A 26,002-nucleotide genomic window follows, 5' to 3' on the forward strand; every position below is an offset into this window, starting at 1 on the left:
GAATGAATTCACGCATCATGAATCATTCAATATCTTCGTAAGGAGTTGGTTTCGGTAATTTTCGTTGTGCGTATCGTGTTCTAAGTGGAATTTTGGTTAAGACACATGTACCAGAATGCTGAAATTCGTACCTTGTCTAGTGGTCCATTAGAGATACGCCCTTACTCTCTAGGGAAGACGATATATGACCATCCACCGGAAAAAAGGCCTCATTCCACGGAAGTAAAATAATCAAATTAGCGATTTTTGTCGAGTTAATAGGTTCGATTAAGAGTGGGTAGCGGCATATCGACGGGAAACGCTTCGGCGGCTGCGAGTGGTTAAGATCATTTTTTGGGGGAATAAAGGCATAAAATTGCATCGAAATCGGACGTATTTGTGGCCGGACATGATGGTTTAGAATATTGTACGAAACTCTCCTTCGTAAGTTTCGAGTCGAAACTACAAATTTTGAAGTCCAAATTTCAAACCACCGTAACTCCAGTTTCGATTGGTACTTGAATCGCATCTAGCAAAAAGTAACCAGCGCAATTATTGTGTTTTCAAAATCGCGCAACTTCTTTTCTTTTAAAATACTCGAAATTTGTAAAGTATAAAAATGTACACAATTACTCCTCTATAAAATTAATAATTTTTTGCTGGGAAGCAAATACTATTTACTATTCTGGGAGATGTTTGAGATAATTAAGAAGAGGCAACATTTTTACGACACTGTATTTGAGCTAGTTTCTTTTTGCTAAATGCGATCCAATTGAGGTCTCATCTCATCCAAAAATTAGCGTTAAAAACTAGGTTTTAAGAGTTTTTTAACAGATACTTTTCTCGGGGACGGACGACAACGGTCAAATTTGAAAAGCTTGTTTTTTTTCCTATTTTATTTTATTCAACGACTAGAAAACCTCCTCTTTCCTTTTTCCACCTCACTTGCTTTATTGCTGACAAAATTAAGGCGCAAGAGGTCGGCGGCTCCCAGATGGCCGCCTCTTCATCATCTCCTCAAATAACTCATAGAAGCTGCCTCTTATCGAATGAGGAAAAAGTCTGAGACTCTCACTAAAAGCCGAGAAATCGTGCGTTGGACTGTACTGCCATGCTAAGGAAAAATGCCGTATGAACATTCGAGAGTTGTCAGATTTCCTTCGATAAAATGTTTGTTTTTGAAGAAAATTATGCGCATTTTTCTTCGAAATCATCAGGCGATTTAGATAAAATTGCAAATAAAATTGTCTAAAAAAATTGAGGAAAAATATTCACAATTTTCCTGGTAAACTAGATTTTTATTGAAGGAAATATGGCAGCGTCTGAAGGCTCATAGGGCGTTTTTCCTTAGCACGGCAGTGTAGGCGAGGGATGAGAAAGTGCTGAGGGCGGAAATGTCCTCGTCAAAAACACCCTCCTCGGCACATTAAGGGATGGTGCAGACGTTTGAATCCCTCTATAGTCGAGGGATGGTCCCTCTATGCTCGCAGATTTTGTAATCTCACACTCGCGCCTTTTGAGCCGTCGCTTTTTTTCATCTTGTAACACCAAAATAAATAAGCCCGGCGAATATTTTGAAAGACGTGTCGAAAGAAGTTTAGTCAATAACTTCACTCATTGAATCAAGTGAATTTACATCCATTCATCGTTTTACATATATCGATGGTTGAATTAAAAAAATGCGTACCTCAGATTGTGACTTCTCGAGTCTCTGCTTGTGTTTTATCTTTTTAAAGGAAAACTATTTTTTTTTTCTTTAAAAAATTGTGTACATTCTTTCCACTCATTCTAAAAAAAAATCGCATAAAATTGCAAGAATTCTGTCAAATGAAGTTATTTTACAATAAAAAAAAATGCGTTTGGCACGAATTTTTGATAAAAGGCAAGTTCTGTGAAATTTTAATTCCTATCTTATCCAGCGCTTAAATTGTTGAATCGTTAGCGAAAGCCCTTGATTGATGAATAGCATAGATCGTATTCGATAGTGGTTCAATGTATCGCCTCAAACAAAAGTTTCAGAATTTATGTTGGAAAAACTGAAAATGAGAAAATTCCTAAAAATGTATCGCTTCATTGCCACTTAAGTATCAAAAATGTATCACAAAAAAACCCATTTCCTCAGATTTCTCAATTAACTTTTGAGGCTATGTTTACATGTTCAACCAATCGATATCGATACAATCTCCATTGCTAAGATCACGATCAACAATCGACTCGCTATGGCTCTTTGTCTCTGTGTTCTCGACTCTGTGTGTTAAAGTCGTATAACGGTGAGGAGCTCCAATTTCGTATCGCGAAAAAGTAGATTTGACATAGCTTTTCTTGTCTCACGAAGTTGACGTATAGGTGAAGGGTCTCAGGCCGGTAGTCTTTCGGTGGACACAGGCCTTAGCTCCTGTAATTTTCCTAACATATGCCATTAAGTCCTATCAAAAAATAATTTGGTCGGATCACTGCCAATACTTTAAACGACGCAGAGGCCGTCTACATAAATCTTTTCACGGTGATATTTTAATGCTTGGCTGGCATAGATTAAAAAAGAGATTTTCTCATCCATCAAATGAAAGGCGCTTGGTCACATGGAAACCGGCCTCTCTAAGTATCAAAATTAATGCCGTTTACCTTGAAACTAATGTGTATGTGTGTGTGAGCTTGATGCGAACTTTTATTGACGGTGAGCCTACGAGTTATTTAATTCGGATAAAAAAATTTGTCATAATGAGCGAGTGGCTGTGAATCGATCACTGCTTACTTGTTTGTTCGCCAAGATTATGCGCTGAAAACGCTTGGAGCACACGAAGGCACTGTTGCACCTTCATTTTGCTGAGGATGTAATTTGACCTACCCGAGAGTTAAAATATTTGTATCATTTCTGTTGATTTCTTAGCGCCGCGTATATTAATTTGGACCGCGATAAGTAGAAAGGAACCAAGCCACATCAGCTATTGCCTAATTTAACTGGGAAATTTACTTTTTCACGAGAGAACGTTTGTGCGGATTCCTTGAAAATTTTAGGGAATTTGCTTCACTTTACACGGTAAATTCACCGAGATTTGCACAAAAATCCACGAAACCGTTTTCATGTAAAAAATTAAATTGCCTGATTAAATTTGACAAGGGCTAATGTGGCTCGGTTTCTTTTTGCTTAACACGGTCGATTGTGAAGTATTACGGAGCGGCTAAAAGAGCCGCGTGGCATTTTTGAAAATGAAAGATTTTGGAGTGAACAAGGTTCGAGAGAATGTCCCGTAAAACGTATCAAGAGGTTGGGTGGTGTTGGTGCGCTGAAAAAAAAATTATCACGACCTCAACCATACTTCCAGCTGATTTTGGCGCCAGCCATAAGAATAGTGGCACTAGCTAGAATTGTAAAGGCACCGGCCACGGTATAGTTAATCTAACCACACTTTTAGCTGACTTAACTATACCTTGACTTGTGCATTTACTCAAATATCTGGCACCAAAATCAGCTAGCAGGGTGTCTACTAAAGTAGCCTGGCCAAAAATCAGTACTTTTACAATCCTTTTTCAGTACATTCCCGAGAAATTCAGTACTTCCTCAATAGAAAAATTCAGTACTTTTTCGGTACCTCCAATTGACGAGATTCGAAAAGTTTCACAGATTTGAATTTCCCGCTCGAATAACAACAAAAATGACAAAAAAAGTGAAAACAATTCTGGACCTTCTTGCGGAATTCCCGCATTTTTTCAGTACTTCCGGGCCGCCCTTAAAAAATCAGTACTATTTCCGAACTTTCCGGACTTGTAGATACCCTGGCTAGGAGTACACTGGAAAAAAAACACATTGGATCTAGAGTTCAAACTCTTGAAAACATTGACAAGAAAAAATACTCTTGATTCAATCGGATTTTTGCTTGAATCAAAACGAAATCCGCTTAAAGTAAGAAGCTTGGTTCTTGATTTAGGCTAGATTCTGATTGAATCAAGAGTACTTTTCTTGTCGATGTTTTTACGAGTCTGGACCCCAGATCCAATGTGTTTTTTTTCCAGTGTATAGTTAGGATTGGGATTCTTTCTTCCGTGTTTAACTCGATGAAAATAACTTTGACACGTCTTAGTCTCTCTATGAAGGTACTCAAACTTAGTTCACTTATTCATCAAGCGGCGCACGGTGGATCGAGTCAATTAGAGAGGTCGGACATGAAATTGTTGACAAAAACTGAAAATTTGGATGTTTATTCCGTCAAATTCTAAATTTTGGGGGTTGATCCCTAGGGAGAATTTTACGAGAAAACCAATGGGACCATTTTTAAGACCTCAAAATTTTGTAAAAACGGAGTTATGAGCTTTTCAAGTTTCCAAATTTTGGTCCGACCTCTCTGCTTGACACGATCCACTGTGCGGCGTTGCAACCGTGGAGCCGGAGCTCATGCCGCATGTCTCCGGGTGCGAACGCTGCGGTCGGGAAAAAATCTCCATGATAAATGGTTTATTCCGACATCCGAGCAACGTGTCGTTTCCTCAACATAGCGGGTCGCCTGTCGCACGTCCCTAATTATGTGTTCCTCAGGATTTGAGGCCCTGCTCCTGAGTCCTGACGCGCGCCTTCTCCCCGAACAACTTCCTTATCTCTCGCGAATACCGCCGGGTAATGTTCCACTTGAGACCGAGTTCTCGACGACTTCTTTGAAACTTGAGCGGGTGACATACTCCCCCCCCCCCCGCTCATTTTTAGGCCTCGCATGCGGGCACATTAAAAAGGTAATAAATGCTCACCCTCGCGCAATTGAGTGCGTCGAGGGGGTTTTGAATTGATTATGTTTCCATATGTGTCCGCAAAAAAAAGGTTGACGTTCGATGCCTGAGTGGCTTCGGTGATGGGGCTTGGCTGAGCACGTAAGGTTGCAAGAAAAGATAGGGCCGATCAAACTTTTCATGCAATCTTTCGGACGATAATGTGACACATTATATTTGATGCTTTCGGAATTGAGACCGGTTATATCAGACTCACGAAAAAAGTCTTTAAATAATTGCATGAGGTCGATGTCTAATTTAAGTTTTTACGCGTCAAGTCAAGTTAAACGCGATATGGGTCAGCTCGAGATGATAACTATAACTAACCAAAAATATACCTTGCTCATGTGTACTTTATATTACAAATCGAGGTCTGAATGGCTTTTTTTATTTTCATGATTTTATATTTTGTTTCTTGATCGAGGAGGGGATGGGAACCACCCCAAAACGTCATCGGCATTCAGTTTGTTTTTAGCCTTGCTTTCCCATTTTCTTGTGCTTTCTTTCGTTTGATTCTTCAAGATATTTTTGTGTATCATTCTACAACAGTAATTACTATCCTCCCTATTTATTGTTTTTGTGGGTTAGTGATCCATGCAAATACAACAAAACTACTTACATTCCACATAAGCCAGATGCTTCAGTATAACTCATTTGAATCCACTATTAGTATGTTCCTTTTCGTGAAAATGGAGTCTGCAACATAAGAATAAGAAACATCGAATGAGCCAAAGCTAAGGACAGTAGTTTGTTGAATTGAACTTCCAAGACATTTTTTCACTTTTCCCTTATTTCTGTACAAAATTGCCAAAATTTTCGGTTTTATAATGCTATGCTCAGAATTTCCTTCATCCTAGCCTAATCGCAGTGTGCGCTAAGGAAAAAACGTATGAACCTTCAGGCGTTGCAATTTTTTTTTTTTTTGATAAAACACGAATTTCCTGGTGAACTTGTGAATATTTTCCCTCCAATTTTTCAAATAATTTTGTTCGCAATTTCCCATAGAGTTCCTGATCTGAAGGGAACTATTCATAATTTTCTTCAAAAATGAATATTTTCTGCTAAGAAATTTGGCAAAAATCGAATGCTCATGCGGCGTTTTTCCTTAGCTTGGCAGTATCAACCATGATGGCCTCCTAAGGAAACGAGCTGTCTAAAGAAAAGCGCTCCCATTTTATGTCTGTCAAAAATGTCGGGATTCGGAACTTTTTTGTTCCAATTTCTCCCACTCCATGACCGTCCAAAATTCCGGGTTTCTTTTCAGATTTTTTTAAAAAATTCCGAGAAAATCCCTGAAAATTCAAAACATCCGGAACATTTCAGGAATTTCAGAAGTTCCGGGAAAAATTCAGGACAATCTCAAAAGTTCCGGAATCTAGTTCCGGGAAATAGGGGCACTGCTAAAGAAAGATCATAAATGCTTTCCAGAACATGACCCAGAGTGCGTATTTTTAAAAATTCAAAACGACGATTAAGGTCTAAATTACTTGTCCTCAGTGACGGTGATCCATTTTCGAGCTGACGGACGTGCCGGGAGTGGATCTGTAATTAGTTAATAAGCAGGAGGAAGTCACGGGCGTATTCGAAGGGAAGATTTCGTCCGGGGAGGTGGGAAAAATCAAGCCCTTATCTGGGACTTGCCAAACTCGGCCCGTTTTTAAGTGGCCCCCCCTCCACGGGATCGCGCGGTGATGAATTTTCTCCGAGGCACTCCCGCCTCTCATTACAAAGGATCATTATCTGCTTTGACATTGAGCCGAAATAACTTGGAAAGTATGAAGTTTCGGCGTTTCTTTTGTCGCGAAGTTTTCCCATCAAATCGCGACTCACGCACAAAAAGCTCCCAGCCCTCGGCCGACTTCCGAACTTTCCCGCGTCGCGCGACGTGCGAGTCGCGTCGGGCACTCCTTAAATATTCCTGCGTACCTGAAGGCTCTGTCGAGTGAGTTTACCATCATTTTTTAATGGGTTTCAGTTGCGTCGCATGTGTTTCGTGTTCCACGTGTCTTCGTCGTGATTGTCATTATGGCAATCCTAGTATGCGGCAACAAGGCCACTACCCCTCAAGTTTGTTGGGGACGGAACGTAAACTCTCATATGAAAACAAGCGGTATTATTCAGGTTGAATATGCACTGGAGTGCACGGAGAAAAAAAAACCTCGTGCGAGGGACCCGAAGTTTAGGTCATATGGATCTCTGAAGTTTTCGGATTGATCATCAGAACACTTTAGGTGTAGCTGTCGAGGTTCGGATCACACATCTGAAGCACAGTTCTTAAATCTGAAGTACTTCAGATGTAAGAACCGAAGTTTTTCGGATGTGAAAACCGAAGTACTTCAGATGTAAGAACTGAAGTTTCAGATGTGTGATCTAAACCTCAGCAGCTGGACCTAAAGTGTTCAGATGCTTAATTCGAAAACTTCAGAGATCCATATGACCTAAACTTCGGGTCCCAAGCACGAAGTTTTTTTCTCCGTGTAATAAGTGAGTTAGCTATAATAAAATAGTCAGAATCAATTCCGATGTAAAAAAATGATAATATATAATATTAATAATCACCTTCATAATAAAAACACCTACCATATTTTTACATATGTGATTACCGAAAGTTCAAGTAGAATCTCCGGTACAAAAATCAATAATTTTGGCATCAATCCTTTTAAAATTGGGCTCATATGAATTGATCCGAACAACCGTCATCAACTCAATATTAAACAGAAAACTAGAATGAATTATTATACCTGTTAGAATATGAACAGCGTTAGTTATAAGGATTATATGATTTATTCGAACTAATTTAAAAACAATAATTGTCTACTTTTCAGTCGTTCACATAACTTTAGTATTTGCACCGATTGTTTTAAATAAAACATATTGTAACATTATGTTGTATTTTGGCTTTTGCGCAATGCATTTTGGCTACGATCGATTTATCGGCGGTGAAACTATAGTTAAAGTGGCATAATATAACATGCGTCAAAGGAAAACGGCGTGTCAGTGAGGCGGCTGCTTTATTTTTAATCCTCCGTCGCATTGGTAAGGCGCAATGATACAACTATTCGTACTCTCCGGAATGCGGGAGGTATCACGCTCCAATTGAAGGCGTTTTCAAAACTGCCAAGCTTTGATACTGGAATTGTCGGGCTTCAGTTGCGTCTTATGTCTTTTTCCAGGCGTCTTCGCCGTGATTTTCATTATTGTGGACTTATAGCTTTTGTATAAATCATTCTGGCTAAGATCGATTTATCGACGGTGAAATTATAGTTAAAGCGGCATAACATAACACGTGTCAAAGGAATACTGACAAGGTCAGCGTGACGGCTACTTTATTTTTAATCCTTTGTCACATTAGTAAGGCGCAATGATACAACTATTCGTACTCTCCGGAATGCGGGAGGTATCACGCTCCAATTGAAGGCTTTTTCAAAACTGCCGAGCTTTGATACTGGATTTTCACGTCGCATGAAGTTCGAGGCACAATATCAATGGAATGACTGATCTGATGGACTGATGCAACAGTTCTGGGCACAACTTGTATTAATTTCCTATTCGTAGCCTATGTTCCAGTTGAGAATGAGCTTGTAATTTTCGCGGAACGTCCTCGAGATATTTTCGTTCAGCTTGGCACAGTTGGCGTGGAAAGACCCTGGTACTAAAAAGTAGTGTTCATCAACACATTCAAAAACATAAAAGTTTATTTATTTAATTTTTTTTTGTTTGGTTATGAACCATTCCTATTTTGGCGGAAACTAACTTGCAAAATAATTTTGTATCTGTATTTTCACGCCAATTTTTTAGCATACTCGTGCCTTTGGGTCTCAATTGACTTCAGAAACGAGTTTCTCTCTATCTCTGATCAAAGGCTACTTTTTCTTAACCTAATTTTGTTTCCCAACCCCCATACCTTACTCGCCGATGTATTTCAAATTAATGGCTAAATCATCAAAACCGCACTGCAATGGATTCAAAATGATATTTTGGTTGAGCTGCCCCAATTTGCTATTCTTCTGGATGTTCATTTTCTAAAAGTTAAAATTCCATTTGAGAACAGTTAAAGATAGACCAGGGTTACCGAATGACGAACCAATTCTGTTATTTTTGCCCATGCATTCAGGGTCTCGAAACTTTATGAAATCTTTCTCGAAGACCGAGTTACACCTCAGTGAACGGTAAAAGAACGATGTATCTACAGAAAAGTAATTCCACAAGAAGTCCTATTGTTCATAAGCTGAAGTAAATATCCATATTATTTGGGTTCCAAAGAGAGAACCGGTAAAAGCTTTCAAACTGACTTAGTAACGAGGACTTGAACCGAGGATTTTTTTAATTTATCAAATGTAGCGTATCATTTCCTAAAATTCTAAAATAGGTTTATATAATTCAAGAAATTACAGACGGAAGTCAAGCTCAGATTCCTGGAGCCTTTCACAGACCCCACAAACGGTGGGAATATTTGAGCCGGTCGATGTTAAAAAATCCCTGGTCCATTCGACGAGCCCTCAGCTCCATAAGAGTACCTGTATTCTGGGGCTCATCAGATAATCGACTTGAGCGGTTTCAATATCGAATGATTCATTCATCGAGTGCATTATTGTGAACTCTTCTCCTGGATAAGAGGTAACTAATTGAAACAACTCGAACTTTTTTCCAAACTTTACCCTGTAAAGTTTTCCGCACCGTCAAGATCAGAACGCGCAACTTTGAGTGGGGAAAGTTCTTGGAACTTATTGCATGAACGATCGAGTAAGCTTCGGTAATAATAAAACATTTTGCCAGATGGTTGTTGAATCATGATGCTTGAAAACTTATCACATGGGCGCTGCCCAAACGCACGGATGGTCGAATGGTCGACTTACAGGCGAAACAACGTAACCACATTTTGATTGTCCACACATACATTGGGTATTTATTCGGAAACTGTTCAGTATTTCTTACTGAAAGTTTCAGTGATTTTTCTTCTTACTTTTCTATACTTTTATGTTTCTTCTGGATGCCATTTTGGACAGAAACTGACTGTCATTCTCCTGTATGAATTGAATCGTTTGAGGCAATTTTGAATATTTATCCATGCGAAACTTTTTAAATTCACAACCGCTTTTGAGTAAGTTGTGATCTTGTAAACGGCGACTCTTTCAGTTTCGCTTCAGAATACGTTGACCAAACCAAGAAACTTAAACTACACGATCTGATCCAGCCGCCTGCGCTCTCTTCTTTGAAATAAGACGTAGAGACCAAAAACAATCTTATTATTTTTTCAAATTAATATTCCTCTGCGTTTTTCGAATATGCAGCAAAATTTAAAACCCCAAAATTATGAACTTTTTGGTCAACATCATTGTACAAGGCCACTCACAATGGATACAGAAGAGCGCCTTCAAATCAAGCCATAAACTTAATGCTAAATTCTGATACCACTATTCGTGCGTCAGGCCAGTCGTTTTGCATACCCGGCCATTTGAAGGCGAATCATTGATTTCAAGCAACTGGGTACGAACTACAGCAATGTCATTCGATATTCTTAGGGAGAAAAAACTCCGGAGGTGAGCCACCTGGCATCCAATAGGGCCAACCCACCGGGGGCTGCCCACTTGGCCCCTAAGGACCTAAAACCTTGGTTCCACCCACCTGGCCTCTAAGGAGCCAAAGCCAGGGGCCGCCCACCTGGCAACTAAGGAACATTGGTCGGGGTCACCCTCCTGGCCCCTAAGAAGCCAAAGCCGGGGATCGCCCCCCTGGCCCCTAAGAAGCCAATGCCGGGGGTCGCCCCCCTGGCCCCTAAGAAGCCAAAGCCGGGGGTCGCCCCCCTGGCAACTAAGGAGCTGTTTCCACCGGAAATCCCCCAACCCAAAATTTGGTTGTTCTCGGATGGAGAATAACAATTTCAATATCAATGTATCTTTGATTTTCCTACGAAATCGCAAAAGTTCGATAGAAGCGATTGATATATCGACTCGTTAACGTTAAAAATCGATCCTGCAAGAAAAAATACGTAGCAGTCGGTGTACTACAGTCATATTAGGTGCATTTAGTCATCCATGAATCAAAAATGAACAGTTTCAATCTCAAAGAATCGTCGATTTTCCGTAAAGAATCTTAAAAAATCAATATGACGACATATAGACACGTCATCATTAAAACTCGATTTTCCGTGTAAAAATACGTAGGAACCGGTGTGTATAACATGTGTTAACAACGATAACAAACCCGTAGACACATCAATTCAACAAGAAAATAGCGAAAAATAAAGCCGGAGTTTGACCCCTTGCCCCCCCCCCCCCCCCGGTAACTCGAAAACGGCTCCTACACTCATCTTGAAATGTTTTCCTGAGTTTTCTGTTATTATAAGCTTCCACTTAAACCTAGGTTCGACGGTCGAATCAAATACCGCAAAAGGGGCGAAAGTCAGCCCTTATTTTAGGGGACTTTTTTTCAGACACCGCAAACGAGATATGGGGTGATTGCGGACTTTTGCCGTCGATGTGCTTCAATTTTTCTACGCTCCAAGATTTGGAACAAGTTGATTGAAATAGTGTGTACTGTTTTTCTCAAATTTTCCTTTCCACCCCTCAGGAAAATGCCCGATTCACTACAGAACCGCAAGATAATCCTCGATTCTCAACATTGCTGGACAACGAAGCACCAAGACAATCTTCCTCCCGCATAAACGAACGCGTTTGCATTTATCGAATTCAAAGGCTGCCACAGCGAATCCTCACGATTATAAAAACAACTTGGCACGGTGGGAAATCAGTATTTTAACCTGGGACTTGACAGCGTGGGCCTTTTCGGCGTTCCGGTCCGAAGATTGATTTATCTGCGGAGACCGGCCAGTGCTCTGCCCCCCATCCCCCCCCCACATCCCCCATGCGTCCCCGCTTCGTCTGGGATCGAGTGGCGATGTCGTTTCCCCAGAACACCCAACACCGGCAGTAGCAACTGTCCTTGATTTATCGCATTTTTTGCAATGGAGATCGCCCGGGAAAAATAAGAGTAAACTGTCCCTCCCATGGAAACCGTTTTGCAGGTTGAAGGATCAGCTCTTTCCGCACATCCAAGTGCAGAGGCGTAGTTGGGGATTTCGATCTTCCTCCTTCCTCAGTAAAAACCCAAAATTATTCGTAGAAAGATCACCATAAACATGTCGCAGGCAATTTATAAGAGTCCTGCATGCTACCGAATGACATTTGCAACGGCATATTGAAGGTTTTCGATCATTTAAAAACTTCAAACACACCAACTCAGCTCGGAACGCCTTCATTTCCTCATAACATTGTATGCTTTGCCACGCAGTTGGTTTGTTTGCCTGTATCCATGTAACAAGATGGAGAAATTGTGCTGGGTTCACACCATTTCGCGCGGAAGTCAAAGCCGAGGAATTCCAAAAATTATAGTTGGAGTAAAAAAAGTTAACTCTGATGAGCACCAGTACAAAACTGAGGGGGAGAGTGTTCAGCTTGTGTTTGTACTGGTACTCATTTGAGTTAAATTTTTTTTACTCTAATTGTAATTTTTGGAATTTCTCCGCTCGGATTTCCCGCGCAATGGTGTGGACTCACCACCACCTCCCCCGTTTCTCACCCTTGTTACATACAAATAAAATTAAAAATAATGAAAGGGATTGAATTTCTGACCATTATGCTGCGAACTTCTTATTATACAGTTCATCCCTGATTAATGGCCATCATTCATCATAATAACCACAAATTCAATTATTTTCATTAATTTTCATTTTATTTCTATATTTGCTGCTTCTCTCTTTGCTTAAAAAAAAAAAAAAAAAAAAAAAAAAAAAAAAAAAAAAATTAACTGTCTTCTATTTTATCGTGGATTCCAGTTACTCTCATATCGGTTTATTTCTTGCCACTTGTATATTATTAATCCTCCTATTAGAACTACCCATTTATTAAAAACAACCCTAGCGTGAGCACACTTTAACTAACTGCGCGGTCATAACTTCAAAAGTGTCACGGCCAGCGTGGAGACTGCTCCGATTTCTTTCGTCGCATTTGTAAGGCGCAGAGATACAACTATTCGTACTCTCCGGGATGCGGGAGGTATCACGCAACAATTGAAGGCGTTTTCAAAACTGCCGAGCTTCGATATCGTGATTCTCCAAACATGTTTGAATATTGTTGCATACAGTTTCGGGCCATTTTTTAGTGTTTTTTTCTGCTTGATACTCTACTTGTTATCATAGTTTCACCGTCGATATTTTAGTACCTTTTAATCGAAAAGTTTGGCAAAAACTAGAGCCTTGCGGCTAGTCGAGAGCGGATCCATTCAGATGTGACGTAAAATATTCACTTGAAAATAATGACGGTTTCACCTGCCATGCCCGTCTCCGGGCCATTAATTACTTCCCACTACTTGAGGGATCTCATTATCCTGGCGTTATGGGTCGTACTCCATGACATTTATGATAAAGTTTCGATTTATGGCGTTCATAATTGATTGCAACGTTCCACGCGCGCTCAGCTCTCACGAGACATGAAACATTGATTCTTTGCATTGCTCTCGGTGCAACTTTCATTACTTCGCCCAAGTGTATATCTTCCGAGCGTTATCGTTCGTAACGCTTTCTCACGCGCGTTATCTCCGATCCGCGGGGAAGCTTCGCTGAAAAATATTTCCAGAAATAAAGTATCTACTTGGGTTGCACTCCACATCTTGCATTCTACCCTAGCAACCGAACTCCGGGCAAGAAAAAGAAGACAGCAAGTCGTTTCCTTTTCATTACAAGTATTCCGCTTTCGGGAATTTTAAACTTGGAATTATTACCCTGAATTAATTAGCCCAGAACTGTAACGAGCAAACAATCAAAAACATAAAACCATGCAAAAACCAATAACAATGCGTGATTAAGGTGATTCGATGGAAGTCATATTTTGTGTCAAAACAACCTGCATTTTGTGTCGCATCGATTGGTTCCACTTTTCTCGACTAAGTTTTGAAACATGTATCTAACATTAATTGTAGGTCAATCCTGACTTATAATATTCATACATGTAAATAGACACAGATGCAACGAAATTATCTGTAGAAACTACGTGCTGTTTGAAGGAAAATTTTGTTACAGAAAGAAAAATTACTGTCTTCTATTTTATCGTGGATTTCAGTTACTCTCATATCGATTTATTTCTTACCACTTGTATATAATTAATCCTCCTATAAGAACTACCCATTTGTTAAATACAACCCTAGTGTGAGCACACTTCAACTAACTGTGCGGTCATAACCGCAAAAGTGCCACGGCCAGCGTGGAGACTGCTCCAATTTCTTTCGTCGCATTTGTAAGGCGCAGAGATACAACTATTCGTACTCTCCGGGATGCGGGAGGTATCACGGATCAATTGAAGGCGTTTTCAAAACTGCCGAGTCATGTCGCATGAAGTTCGGAGAAAAAGATGAATGGAATGACTGATATAACAAGTTCCTGCAACAGTTGTTCGTCCATCTCCTTGTTTTAATTTTTTACTTATAGCTTTTATTCAAGTTGGGAATGAGCGTGTAATTTGCGCATAACTTTCTGGATGTGTTTTTGTTCTATTTAAGGTTTATATATCCGCTTTTTACTGTATTAAAACAACAGAATACCTCGAGAAATATTTAAAAATAAAGGTCGCATTCTTACAAAATCAGTTTTGACTAGAATTAGGTTTTGAAAAATGTATCTAACGTTCGATGTAGGTCAATTCTAGTTTAAAAAATGAATACATGTTAATAGATTCAGAGATGAAGAAATTACTTGTGGTAACTGCGTAGTGTTTGAATGAAAATGTTTTTACTGAAAATAAAAATAAAAAAACTGTCCTCTATTTTATCGTGGATTTGAGTTCCTCTTACATCGTTTTATTTCTTAACACTTGTTTATTTTTGGTACTCCTATAAAAATTATCCATTTGTTAAACACGTTCCTGGCTTGAGCACACTTCAAGTATGCGGTAAAAATATCACGGCCAGCGTGGAAGCTGCTTCAATTTTAATCTGCCGTTGCATTTGTAAGGCGCAGAGATACAACTATTCGTACTCTCTGGGATGCGTGAGGTATCACGCTCCATTTGAAGGCGTTTTCAAAACTATCGAGCTTTAATGGCGGGATTTTCATACAGTTTGGAGAAAAAGATCAACAGAATAACTAATCTTACGACTAATGCAACACTTGTGCGTCCACCTCCTTGTTTTAATGTTTTATTTGCAGATCTTATTCAAGTTGAGAATAAGCAAGTAATTTGCGCAAAACGTCCTAGATGTATTTTCGTCCTGTTTAGGATTGTAATTATACTGTACACGGAGAAAAATCTATGGCTTTATAAACAAATTAGTGGTTCATATGGAACACCACCAACATTCGTACATGAACTAATGATTCTCGGTCTATAAACCATACTAAGGTATATCTCGTACCATACATATATTACATTACTAAGGTAAATCTGGTTGCTGATCGTCGTAAATTAAAATAACTGACTGACTATTATACGTTGCCTTTACTACTATTAGTGGAGTTCCATATGAACCACTAATTGGTTCGTAAGCCATGGCTTTTTCTGAGTGTAAATTCTTCTATCTTGTATTTCATTGTGATTAGAGTTCCTATTAGTTCGTTTTATTTCTTACCACTGGTTTACTTTGAATCTTCCCATAAAAATTACCCATTTTCTAAATACAACCCTACCTTCAGCTTTTTTTAACTCATCGGTCATATATAGTTGCAAATATTTCAAAGGATAACCGGCACGGCCAGCGAAGAGGCTACTTCAATTTTAATCTTCCGAGACTGCTCCAATTTCTTTCGTCGCATTTGTAAGGCGCAGAAATACAACTATTCGCACTCTCCGGGATGCGGGAGGTATCACTCTCTATTTGAAGGCGTTTTCAAACCTGTCAAGCTTCGTTATCGGTATTATCATATCGCATAAAGTAGAAGCTTAATATCAAATGAACGATCGATCTTACGAGGTAATGCAGCAGAAATCTCCTTGTATTGGTCCATATTTTTGAAATAACGCCCTAACTGTCACCTCTGGTTAAAAAAGGGTTATAACCCGAATCTTAGAGAAGACGATCCAACAAAAGAAACCCAGCTGATAAACCCGAAAATATGTAGATTAAGCATTTTAAAGCCTAAAAAGGACGGACAACAGAAATATCCTTGTTTTAAAGCATCCTTTTGAAATAACGTCCAAACTGCCACCTCCAGCTAAAAAAGGGTCATAACCCAAATGTCAGAGGAGACGATCCAACAAAAGAGACCTAGCTGATACTCCCGAAAATATGCTGATTAAAACTTTTCAGCGTGCCTCCAAAAGAGGTCAGAGGCGAGAAATACCCAGAAAATACCTCTATTTTCTAGACAATTCCCGGTTTTTCTGACCTGTCGATACCCTACGGGCAGCTCAAACAAGCGAAAAACTCCTGCACGAATTTTGAGGTAAAGGGCACATTTTCGACCTTCTACATCGTGATTTTTCGGCCAATTTTTGTACGATACAACCGTGTCTTCGCCCTGGTTGTTTGCGACGGACTCATTTGGCAAGGGCGAAAGGAAGGAATTTCGGAGGTGCACCTGGCCTCGACTCGGGTGTTTTGAGCCAACTGGCTCCGAAGCCGCAGCTCGGAGCTCTTGCGCGGAATCTTGTCGTGCGGGAAGGCGAGCGCGGGCGTGCGGTGCCGGCGAAACGCGAAAGTTGAGAGAATTTCGCCAACTTGAACAGCTTGTTTCCTTCCGACGGATGACCGAGATGCTCCCACATTTCCTCCCCCCCTCCCTATCACCACCCTCATCGAACACCACCTTGCTCCTCTTTCTCTCCGCGCAACCTCAACCTCGTTCATCTCGCTATTGGCATAGTTATTGCACATTTCTCGATTTCCAGGACCCGTTTTGAGAACCCACTCGCTTAACTTGTTCACGGCTATCGAAGAATAGATAATATGGATTACATTTTGCAATAAGGAACCACTATTTTTGGCCCATTTTAAAAACAACACACATGCCATATTGGTTTCTCTATGCAGATAGGTGCTTTTATGGGGAAGCTAGAGATAGTGGTTCCTTATTGCAAAATGTGATCCATATTAGGCTTTAACCCTAGCCTGCCAAACAAGGGTCATTTTTGACCCGGCGCTTCGTAAAGGAACGCCCATTTTTCATTCGGTGTCCCTGGAAACTTTACCTTCACAAATAGCTCTACGAAAACATTGAATTATATGAATTTAAAAGAAAAACCATTGGAAAAAAAATTTCGAGTAGCTAGAGCTTTTTTTTCACGACCACCGCGAGAACGATAATACCAGGTCAGTTTTGACCCGTCTCCCATTTCCAGCGGAATTTTCGATTTTTTTTTATTTATTTCAACGACCCATGATAATGCTGCTATCATCCCTGAGGTAAAATTGAAGCCAGAGATCATCCTATATACTATAACAAAACTTTAGGCGTTCCCATCGAGATCTACATGAAATTTAGAAAGGACGGTGCTCATAATAATTTCTTAGCCTATTCAGCGGTCCATCCGCATTCTCCGTGAACATCGCATTAAAACACCGGGGGGAGGGGGGGGGGAGGAGTTTCCGGGGCGATCGCTCCACGCTCGACGCGCGGCGGGTTTGAATAACACGTCGATGATGTCAAAGCGGGGCGAAGTTGGGCCCGGGCGGACTGGACACGGCAGCTACGTGTCAGCTCGGTTGAACCCGCTCCCGACATGCTTCATTTGGACGTATTTCTGTCAAACGGAACTAAGTGCATTATGACGCGAGCCCTGTTATGCATATATTCTTATGGGTCTCAGGGCTCATGTCTGAATGCGCATAGTTCTGTTTGGTAGAAATACGTCCATTTGTCGTCCGGCCCACCAAACTCCGGCAAACTTTTTGATTTGATTAGCTCCGCCCGGAAGTTCGGCACCCGCTCCCCCCCCCCCCCCCCAGGGGGTTCAGTCCAGGAAATGGCCCTTTAATTTTCCTCGCAGCCTCCGCGATGTTTCTTTCTGCCCTCCCCCGAGAGGAAATCAGGATCTTCCTGTTTCTACGAACTGAACCGCTTCCGAACGGCTCGTTAGCCCGAGACTGACAGACCTAGGTCTCCGTCTTCCGGATAGGGAGAAGAGAAAGAAGAAGAAGGAGTTAGAATAAATGGAAGAAAGAAAAGAGGGATAAAAAGTGTGAATGAAGTGTGTGAAAAGTGAAAATGAAATTCTTCTTTCACTATTTCTTCCTCCTTGGTAGAAGGGTCATTCCACGTTAGCTGTGCCAGGCTGAACGAAAACGCATCGAGAACGTTTAATGCAAATTACACACTCATTCTTAACTTGAACAAAGGCTAAAAATGAAGAATTAATACAAAAAGATGTGCCCAGAACTGCATCAGCTCATAAGATCAGTCATTCCATCGATTTCGAGTTCCGAACTTCATGCAAAATGACAATTGGATTGCATTTTGCAAAAAGGAACCACTAGCATTGCAATGATGCTAAGATTGTGCAACTTCACCTTTTGCAATAAAATTGCGGAAATCGTGAAAAATTATGAAATTTAGATAGCAATTTTTGTCTTAAATTTACAGTTTTTAGCGAGTAAAATAGAAACTATTAATGGATAATCGGGTTTTTCCTCCAAGACAAAAGAAGTTGCACAATCTTAGCAACATTGCAATGCTAGGTTCCTTTTTGAAAAATGCAATCCAATTAATCTATGTCGAAGCTTGACAGTTTTGAAACGCCTTCAAATGGAGCGTGATACCTCCCGCATCCCGGAGAGTTCGAATAGTTGTATCTCTGCGCCTTACGAATGCGTTGGAAGATTAAAATTGAATTGAAGTAGCCTCCTCGCTGGCCGTAAAGATTTCCCTTTGTAATTTTGGCGGCTACCGCATACATAAAGTGCGCTCAAGGTAAGGTAGGTTGCATTTAGAAAATGGGCAAGTTTTGTAGGAAGATTAAAAATAAGCAAGTGTAGGAAATAAAACGAAATAAAAGAAACTCAAATCAGGAATAAAAGCACCTGAAAAATGACAATTTTTACGAAATCTCCATGTAGGTACAACATAGACTCCAAAATGTATTACTGCAAAGGATTTTGAGAATTACAGAACGTTTCGCGCAAACAACACGCTCATTCTCAACTTTAAAGAAGGCTAAAAATAAAGAATTAATACAAAAAGATGTGCCCAGAACTGTTGCATTAACTCATAAGATCAGTCATTCCATTGATTTCGAGTCTCCAAACTTCACGCGACATGACAATTCCATGTCGAAGCTTGACAGTTTTGAAACGCCTTCAAATGGAGCGTGATACCTCCCGCATCCCGGAGAGTACGAATAGTTGTATCTCTGCGCCTTACCAATGCGACGGAAAATTAACATTGAAGTAGCCGCCACGCTGGCCTTGTCGGATTTCCGTTGACATTTTTTGCAGTTGTGACAGTATAATTAACCTCCTGTTCTCTTTTCTGTTCTTCACTTCTTTCTTCATCCTCTAATTCTTCTCTTTCTCTTCCTATCTGCCTCTTTATCTCTTTTCTGTCGAGATAGAAAAACATAAAACTCATTTTTCGAAACAATTTATTTTTCGAAAACTAGCTGTACAATGTGACATCTGGGGTGTCTACTATAAAAAACGGAGCAAATTCTTGAACATAATTTCACTTCAATAATTTTTCATTTTGTTTTCTTTTACATACTACGCAGCCACCGAGGGGAAAATACTCGTTTAAAGTAAAAAAATCACAAAAATTTGACGCTGCGTGAAGGAAATGAACAGCGGGATCCCTCAATACTTCAGCAGGAGCCTAATTCCGTCCGCTATCCATCAAAGTAAGTTTTGCGAATTATGAAATAGCCCTCCGAACTTCATTCATCTCTCGAATTAAGATAGGCACCCCCTTAGACTTTATTTATCTCTCGAAATTCTGCAAGGCCACCACTGGTAGACCCGTCTTCGAGTCAGATCATTCCGGGGAGCGCCAAATAATTGAGATTCAAGCCGCTCACTTAATTTGGACGGATCAAGGACTTAGTTTATGAATTATTCCACATCACAACGCTTTAATTGACCAAAATTCGCCGATAAGTTAGCGCCGATGCTGATGTGAGCGGACGGACTCGCCGCGAAGTTGGTACAGTTATTGAACTTGCGGCAACTTCTGTCTTCATTTTGAGTCGGAGGATTTTTACCTTCCGGGAAACTGCTTCGCCGTGAAGTTTGAAGAGCAATAAATCGAAGTTTGAACTTAATATTTCCTCGATTTCCCGATTACGCAGCGTTGCAAAATCGAACGGAGGCATCGTATTTCCCAAATTCACGTCAGGGCGATGTGTGTTGATATTGCGCACTCCGCGGCAACCCTCCCTTTGGTAGAATTTGAACAGATACAGTCAACAAAAGTTCCGCGAACTTTCGCAATGTTGGGATCTTCGAGGGCTTCGCACCAACTGTGCCCAGAATGAAGAAGTAACTGTGCGGCAAAGACATCCTGAAGTAAGAGGGAAGATGCCTGAATCCCGCGCAGAAAAAAACACGGTAGAGTGACTGAATTCAATTGAGCTCCCGCAAAGTTTTGCCGGAGCTCAAAAGAGAGTTGATACTTATGTAGGATCGCTCAAAAATCACGTTGAATAAATTGAAAAAGTTCAGAATTCACATCTCACCTCTTAATTTGCGGTGAGCATCCCGCGAAGCAAGCTTCCCACGAAATAAGATAGATACAACAGATCAGATTGATAACTAGGAGCTTGGATTTTGCCATCATGACATTTTCTCAAATTGAACCGTCCAAGGGCAAAGAAACTTGTGTCACGCTTTCAGTAGAGCGAGTTTGGTCGAAAAATTTAACTTTAAGATTAAGACGGAATACCATCTCTGTCAAATAATGTGAGTGGTTTCATGCATGTTTGCGGCTATTTGCACAATCTGTTTTTACCTGATCCGAATTCGAAATAGCTTTTTCTACAAACTACATTTTTTAGAATACAGGAAAAAAAAACACATTGGATCTAGAGTCCAGACTCTTAAAAACACCGACAAGAAAAAATACTCTTGATTCGATCGGATTTTTGCTTAGATCAAGAACCAAGCCTCTTAATTTGAGCGGATTTCCTTTTGATTTAAGCAAAACTCTGATTGAATCAAGAGTGTTTTTCTTCAAGTGAGTCTGGACTCTAGATCAAATGTGTTTTTTTTTTCCAGTGAGGTTCAAATTGAAATAACTTGGATACGAGTTGATAATGTTTGGGCCTTTCAGGCTTCGCAATGTTTGTAGAACGTCGTTTCATCTACTATACAACTTCATGGAATTTCTTCTCTAAGAAACTTCCCAACGTCACACAGCTAAAATTTAGCTCCGAAATCAGCGATTGACATTAATATCATGAAAGATTATGCTAGATTTTGACCTATAATAATGCTGGCTTGCTCAAATTTATCAATTTACAAACTCTCAATAAACAACGATTGAAGCCTTCTGCTTCAATTCAAACATTCCTTGAACTTCCCCTGTTATTACTGTGCATAATTATTCATGTATTACTAAACAGTTATTGCCATCATGCACCATGAGATAATTTAATGATAAGATTAATTTATAAGCTTATCATTCGTTGTACAAAGTTAACCCCCTGGTATTAAACTCAAAATATACTAACGGATGTCATGAATATTTTAATGGCAGTTGTAGTGCTTATCTCATATTGAATGATACATGCTGTTCAAAAAAAAAAAAAAAAAAAAAAAAAGCTGGCAGCATTTTGAAGCTCCTAGGTGCCCTTCGTGCCCTGCATGACGTTAAAACTACTTAGTCAATTCGACAAAATGGTTAACACTAACATGTGATTCAGGATCAAGATGTTGGTACTCTAATAATTACAATACCCTTAACGCAGTGGTAGCACCCTGTATATGGAAAAATTCCTTACAAAAAGTTACTTTGCCGAAGATCGGTATGGAAGGCGCGAATGATCGATTATCGATATTCCCCCACTTGAAACTATGATGAAGAATCGATTAAGGTGTTCGTTGCAAACAGCCTATGTTTATCGACCCTTTCCACAGGTTTAAGCGGCAGATCAATCGATACATCGCAAACCACGCCAAGCCACTGCTGAAGATTTCCCTGAAGATACAGCGGGAGGGGCAGGTGGACAAATATGTGAAACACCTTAATCGACACCCGATCATTTCCCCGTCATCGATATTTTCCCATTTGAAGCTATGGTAAAGAATCGATAATAAGGTGTTTGGGGTGCAAACATGCTGTTTATCGATCCTTTTCATTGGTTTAAAAGGCACATCAATCGATATATCGCAAAGCACGCCACACCTTTGCAGAAGATTTCCTTGAAGATACAGCGAGAGGGGCAGGTGGACAAATATGTGAAACACCTGAATCGACACCCGATCATTACTTCGTCTTGGCAAGGTTGTGATTAACTGGGTCAATTGATGAAGAGGGGGGCCGAGGAGGGGACGACAAGGGGGGAGGGGTGCGAGAGACGTGCCTAATAGTGCCGTCGAGGATTTATGAGCAACGCGCGGTGAGGAGGGAGGGGGACACCCTGGCTGCGGATTCAGGAGTTATGAGGAGTACAAAGATACAGTTAGAATCCTCTTGAGCCCCCTCTGCCCCCAACCCCCCCCCCCCCCCCCCGCGAAGGAAATGCCGCCGTCGGTGCAGTGTGCAGCCCTCCGAAACATGAACCGTGTAACTGCAATGAGAACCCTATTCGGAAGGCATTAGTGGCGAGGCGTGCTTTTCGATATATCGATTGATCTGCCATTTAAATCTATGGAAAAGGATCGATTATTAGGGTGTTCTCGGCGAACACTTAATAATCGATTCTTTACCACGGCTTCAAATAGGGAAATATCGATAATCAATCATTGATGCCTCGCCACTAACCGAAGGAGATACGATGTTTATGCTAAGCACGGCAGTGTAGCGTATGTGAGCGCAGCCCCGTCACGTCGCATCGAATCGGATCTTTGCGCTTTGAGTTCAACTTCGTCGTCGTATCACTGCAGAAGACTGTAGCAAGCTAATTTCAAATCGATTTGAATACGCTTTTCTTTGGATGCGAGAGTAGCTGAGACACCAGAGTAAACTGCCATGTTACGGAGAGAAGTTCCAAAATTACTATTATTATGTTCCGGTTCGATCGACAATGGGTCGATTGCGCTGGTCTCAGAATGGAGATGTTGCATGTGTGAGGAATTTGCGATTTGACTGTTGATTCTTATGTGAAAGTTCGCGAGAAACACGATGGTGCCACTGGTTTTCTCTGAAATCAACTCCCAAGCTCAAAAAAAGCTCTCAAGTTGAGGCCAAAATGGAGGGGATATCCCACGCTATCTTGAGAAGTCCACCTCTACATCAAGACAAACTCTCCATGCAAAGATAGAGAGCAAATACATTGAGCAGGGCTGCCTAGCTTTCATTTGGAGACTCCAAAACTGAAAGTCGGCAGCCTGCTAATGTATTTGCTCCCTATCTTTGCATGGAGAGTTTGTCTTGATGTAGAGGTGGACTCTCAGGATAGCGTGGGATATCCCCTCCATTTTGGCCTCAACTTGAGAGCTTTTTTTGAGCTTGGGAGTTGATTTCAGAGAAAACCAGTGGCACCATCGTTTTACTTTACGGCAATTCTTTAAAACTGCCGTGATTTGTCTTTTTCGTCCGAAGTCAATTCTGCAAAAACTTTAAGGAATGATGTCAATTTGTTCTCCTTTAAAAAATAACATAGAGGCGGAGATTTTCAGACACCGCAAACGAGATATGTGATTGCCGACTACACCGACATTTTGAAACATTGGTTTATGACTTCATCCACCGCGGTAGTGACACCCTTCATTTCTTCCTCTTAGCTTTCATCAGTCAAGGAGATGCGTACTTGCACTGGTTACTCTATGTGAAACTCGGATGAAAGCAAGGTGGAAGAAACCAAGGGTGTCACTACCGTAGTGGATGACGTTATAATCTGACTTTATTAAACCACAATATCTCGATTACTACTGAACGTAGAAAGTTGCTGTTTTGACAGATCTCATTATTTTTAGCTAAAATAAAAAAAAAATACAGTAAAAAGTAGCAAAAAGTGTGTCAGAATTTCAATTTACGTGAAAAAAATGTGAACTTTTGCCTGCGAAATTTATGAAAATATTAAGAGCAAACTGTAACAAAATTTACAACGTAGATTAACTCCACGCCAGTGTGGAGTCACAGGGCAATGCTCGATCATCGAAGGTCATATCACTTTCATGAACAGGTGAATAATGGACTCGGGAACAAATACACGGACAAAACAACCATTTGCGAGGAGGGAAATGGAATTAGCGCTATAGAAATTTTTTTATCGTTTGGTGGGAACAAGTTTTTTACATTGTTTGATCAAAGCAACCGGCAGGCGTCAGAAATACGTAGGCCGAAAATAATTGGATAATGGAACGTTTCAATGAATTGATTTCCCTCTTGCTCTAGCTGACGTGCGCCTATAACCTCTCCCACCAACTCCCCCACTCTGCCATTTTCCATGCTTTTAACCAAGTGATATGTATCCTACAAAACCTTCATTGAGCGAGTTCTGTTTCAAGGTTTGAATCATTTTTTTACATCTGAACCTCTTGCTTGCGTATCTTTTTGTTGAGATTTAAACCACCAAATTTGTGAATTTGAATCGCAACCATTGGCGGATCCTGCAAATCGGCAACATTATTTTTCTCCATTTAAACCTATGGAAATGTATCGATTCTTGGTAGGGGCTAGATACTCCGACAAGAATCGATTATTTAACATAGGTTTAAATGTAGGAAACCCGTTGCCAGATTGCTAGATCCGCCTCTGGCAACGTCACTATTATTATTTGGACCCACTCTGCGAGGTGCTTCAAACACTGCCAGTTTTCCGTCGAGATCGAAAAATTCATTTTTTTTGGTCTGATTAAAAATAAAATTCTCTGCTAAAAACTTTGTCTCCGTGGACTAAAGTGCTATCAGAGACAAAGATTGTTGTACGTCACAGGCATCGGAGAAAATTTTTACGCAGAACTTGATCACCTCAATCAGAATTTATGAAAGGAACACAAAATGACCTTGGAACCCCAAAATGGCCAAAAAGAAGGAATTGGCCATTCCTATGTTCGAAAAATTGAAACTTTCCACTCGCTAAATGACCCAAATTCTAATACAGTCAAATTGGACATGCATTTAATATTAGTGTGTTCATGATGTAGTGATTTTCTCAGAATCGCTGAAATTTTTTTGAAGCCTAAATAGCGTCATACATCAAAAGAGAAAATTGTGAGTTTTTTCGTGAAACTAAACTCTGGATATTCGCCAAACCTGAAAACACGCTTCAAAATTTCGAGTTGACTTAGGTCAATTTCTAATTTTTTGAAATCGCGAAATTTGAACTAGTTGATTCTGTTGTAAAAACACGAACTTGCGGTAAATACGTAAAAACGTCATTGCTGTCCATACAAAGCTTAGAGTGGAATTCAGGTTCCGGCTGCTTTTTACGTCGTAGTTAAAACATACTGGATTGTTAAACTTGTGATTGAGGCTGAACATATCGTTCAATTATGAAAAACATTCACATTGATCTCCTCCTCTTCCTCCTTCTCCCTTCAATCCTCCTTCACTAGATTTTTTTTTCATATGAACAATAATCATGTAAGAGAAAATTCTGAAACACTGAAATTGAGAGGTATACCATTTTCGCACCCAAGTCCTCAATCGCCAAAGGTCATCTAGATTACGCTTTGCAATAAGCAACCACTATCTCTGGCTATTTTATAAAAGCACTTTTCTGCATAGGGAAACCAACAGCATATATGTTGTTTCTAAAATGAGCCAGGAATAGTGGTTCCTAATTGCAAAATGCGGTCCGTTTTGTCTCGTTAACGGTCCCAAACGTGTCCTCGTCAAATAAAATCCTTTGATGAAAGCGAGATCCACGGCAACTCAACGGGTCTTTCCCGAAAAGAGCTCGGTGACAATAAAACACGCTGCAAGGGGGAGCGCCCAGAATTAGTGTCTGTGGCCCTGTGGCTCGGTTCGAGGGAGGAGGAGCAAAGGCACAAGGCAAACGAGAGGTGTAGTGCGGGTTGCCGGGCGGCCGGTGGTCGGGGGATAGTGACAGAGTTACCAAGCAAAAAGTCTCGGCTGAGGTTGCGGTCACTGCGGACTCAAGTTTCACAAGTTGACGATTCCTTCTTGTAATTTACTCGTCCAGCTCGGGATACCGCAATAGACCCGGCCAGCACACGTACAGCGTTGT

The 26,002-nt window shown here is 40.5% G+C and overlaps 1 protein-coding gene across 1 annotated transcript in view; it reads right to left on the reverse strand.

Annotated features, from left to right (window-relative positions):
- Positions 1–26,002, reverse strand: part of LOC109033832 (G-protein coupled receptor dmsr-1-like) — a 120,359-nt gene that overhangs the window by 46,644 nt on the left and 47,713 nt on the right. The window contains exon 2 of the mRNA XM_072303149.1: positions 5,354–5,430. The gene's annotated coding sequence lies outside the window, so the exon portion shown is untranslated. The remainder of the gene's footprint in view (positions 1–5,353; positions 5,431–26,002) is intronic.

Source organism: Bemisia tabaci, chromosome 8, assembly GCF_918797505.1.
Source record: "Bemisia tabaci chromosome 8, PGI_BMITA_v3".
Taxonomy (NCBI): Eukaryota; Metazoa; Arthropoda; class Insecta; order Hemiptera; family Aleyrodidae; genus Bemisia; species Bemisia tabaci.